The sequence below is a fragment of the Solea solea genome, unplaced genomic scaffold (genome assembly GCF_958295425.1).
Source record: "Solea solea unplaced genomic scaffold, fSolSol10.1 scaffold_37, whole genome shotgun sequence".
NCBI classification, from domain to species: Eukaryota; Metazoa; Chordata; class Actinopteri; order Pleuronectiformes; family Soleidae; genus Solea; species Solea solea.
In genome coordinates this window covers 250,001-252,500 of record NW_026704163.1, presented here as the reverse complement: position 1 = coordinate 252,500, position 2,500 = coordinate 250,001, and the positions used below count along the sequence as shown (strand labels likewise).

At 51.7% G+C, this 2,500-nt stretch overlaps 6 non-coding genes across 6 annotated transcripts in view; 2 read left to right on the top strand and 4 right to left on the bottom strand.

The window, feature by feature from the left end:
• Positions 1 to 31, top strand: part of LOC131454021 (5S ribosomal RNA) — a 119-nt gene extending 88 nt beyond the window's left edge. Inside the window, exon 1 of the ribosomal RNA XR_009238704.1 lies at positions 1 to 31. This exon is cut by the window's left edge and continues 88 nt beyond it. This is a non-coding gene — a ribosomal RNA (5S ribosomal RNA).
• A 149-nt stretch (positions 32 to 180) lies between these two features.
• LOC131453872 (U2 spliceosomal RNA) lies at positions 181 to 373 on the bottom strand. Its single transcript, XR_009238564.1, has one exon. It is a non-coding gene; the product is annotated as a U2 spliceosomal RNA (small nuclear RNA).
• Positions 374 to 552: 179 nt separating this feature from the next.
• On the bottom strand, positions 553 to 665 carry LOC131453984 (U5 spliceosomal RNA). Its single transcript, XR_009238668.1, has one exon. It is a non-coding gene; the product is annotated as a U5 spliceosomal RNA (small nuclear RNA).
• Positions 666 to 1,310: 645 nt separating this feature from the next.
• Positions 1,311 to 1,474, bottom strand: LOC131454341 (U1 spliceosomal RNA). The gene has a single exon (XR_009239010.1). It is a non-coding gene; the product is annotated as a U1 spliceosomal RNA (small nuclear RNA).
• A 402-nt stretch (positions 1,475 to 1,876) lies between these two features.
• On the top strand, positions 1,877 to 1,995 carry LOC131454009 (5S ribosomal RNA). Its single transcript, XR_009238693.1, has one exon. It is a non-coding gene; the product is annotated as a 5S ribosomal RNA (ribosomal RNA).
• A 149-nt stretch (positions 1,996 to 2,144) lies between these two features.
• On the bottom strand, positions 2,145 to 2,337 carry LOC131453878 (U2 spliceosomal RNA). The gene has a single exon (XR_009238570.1). It is a non-coding gene; the product is annotated as a U2 spliceosomal RNA (small nuclear RNA).
• Positions 2,338 to 2,500: the final 163 nt, after the last annotated feature.

Genomic DNA, 2,500 nt, shown 5'->3' with positions numbered 1-2,500 from the left:
GACTGCCTGGGAATACCAGGTGCTGTAAGCTTTTACACTGCAGCACACTTTTACACTGCAGCACGCTTTGACACTGCTGCTTCCTTACAAGAAACGTGGGCTTGCAATCACGTTGACGCACGGGCACACGTTAATGTCCTTCCAGTTTCAGCCTTGCTTTGGTTTTCACAGAAAAAAAGAGAACGGTGCACCGTTCCTGGTGGCACTGCAATACCAGGTCAATGCAAGGAGTGAAGAGAGCAAGCCCCAGGTTTCACCGCCCAATGCTCAAAAATGCATTTAATATTTAATCCCCATATAGAGGACATATCAGATATTAAAATGATAAGAACAGATACTACACTTGATCTTAGCCAAAAGGCCGAGAAGCGATGGCCCGCTAGTGTCTGGGGCCAACTCAAGATCTTGGCGCACAAGTTACTTGTTGTGGTGCCATGTTTCTGAAGTGCGCATAACAAAGGCTGCTGCCGATCACCTCCGCCCCCAGGCGATCTAAGCGCACCTCTGAGCCGTGACGGACAGCTGCTTGACATTTGACACACTCAAAGGGCGCAGCCATACAGCAAAGCCCACCAAAAATAACTTAAACTCTCGGACGTTCCTCTCCACGGAAGTCTTTAGTAAAAGGCGAAAGACTTGTGCATTTTGAAGAAAAACCAGAGTCGACATAGCCCCTCTCCTTGAGAGCAGCCAAGGAGTCTATCCGCCGGAGTCACCACAGTCTCGGTCGGCCCGGCCGGCCACCTTGGGACAGCCTTTCTTCAACGTTTTTGGTTAGCCGGCCAATCAACCGCCCACATTTGACTGCATGTTTGGAAGCGCATTCTTACTGTTGGTTGTGTGCTGCAGTTTTCTATCAATCGCTGAGGCTGTGGCACATTCCTCGCTCCCGGGCACACCTCCAAGGTTTAGTGGTAGATGTGAGTGCATGAGCAAAGCAGCTCTGTGTCACACCGAGCAGTACAAACTGCCGGGCCGTTTCCCAGCTCCTCCGGGCTTCTGAAATGGTGAGCTGCCCCTGGCATCGCTTCAATATGAGGTCAATGTACAGGAGTGGACGGAACAAGCGCCAAAGTATTAACCCTTGGCATGATGGCCATGGATCCATCTCCAACAATCCAGTTCTCCTACAAAGAGCCGGGAAAGGGAGCATGTCATTTCCTTAGAGCTAAAAGACAACACCCACAACCATCCCATTCCCAGCAACTTGGAAAGACAGGGGATGTCGCTCTGCGAGCACGTGAGAAGCCTGGAGATGGGCACACAAGGCGGAACTTTGGGCGGCTGACCTTTGCTTACAACTACGTCATCGGGGGAGAGCGCGGACGCAGTACCCCACCAGCAAAAATTATGCAGTCAAGATTCCCACGTTTGGGGAATTTGCAGGGGTCAGCACAACCAGAGTGCAATGGCTGAGCCTCGCCCTGGGTGAACCACCTTCTTGATCATGGTGTCTCCCCTGCCAGGTAAGTATGAGGTGCACTTGCCCAGCACTGGGTGTCTGTTCCCAGACACAGCTCTTTGGCCGATGGTGCAGGAAATGGATAGTCCCAGAGTCCAATGCCTTGACTCAGGTGCTCGTTAATGCTGTGCTGTGTTCAACTTCAACCTCCAGCACACATTGGAGAGGAAACACTCGACCTTTTCACTGGCATACCTGGCTGTCATTTCCTATAGATTCAGCAACAACTGGACCTGACGGCACCAACAGCAGCTTACCCATCTCGGTGTAGCTTCCAAATACTGGAATAGAGTGTAGCAGGTAGTGGCGATAAAGGCTCAAGTGCAGTGTGTTCGGAAGGCTGACTTTTGAGCCCCTCCACGAGCAGGGGGCCTTGCCTGGTCTATAAAAGGAGTCTGTGTCACCTGCCCGTCGGCTTACGGCCACACCACCCTGAGCACGCCCGATCTCGTCTGATCTCGGAAGCTAAGCAGGGTCGGGCCTGGTTAGTACTTGGATGGGAGACTGCCTGGGAATACCAGGTGCTGTAAGCTTTTACACTGCAGCACACTTTTACACTGCAGCACGCTTTGACACTGCTGCTTCCTTACAAGAAACGTGGGCTTGCAATCACGTTGACGCACGGGCACACGTTAATGTCCTTCCAGTTTCAGCCTTGCTTTGGTTTTCACAGAAAAAAAGAGAACGGTGCACCGTTCCTGGTGGCACTGCAATACCAGGTCAATGCAAGGAGTGAAGAGAGCAAGCCCCAGGTTTCACCGCCCAATGCTCAAAAATGCATTTAATATGTAATCCCCATATAGAGGACATATCAGATATTAAAATGAAAAGAACAGATACTACACTTGATCTTAGCCAAAAGGCCGAGAAGCGATGGCCCGCCAGTGTCTGGGGCCAACTCAAGATCTTGGCGCACAAGTTACTTGTTGTGGTGCCATGTTTCTGAAGCGCGCATAACAAAGGCTGCTGCCGATCACCTCCGCCCCCAGGCGATCTAAGCGCACCTCTGAGCCGTGACGGACAGCTGCTTGACATTTG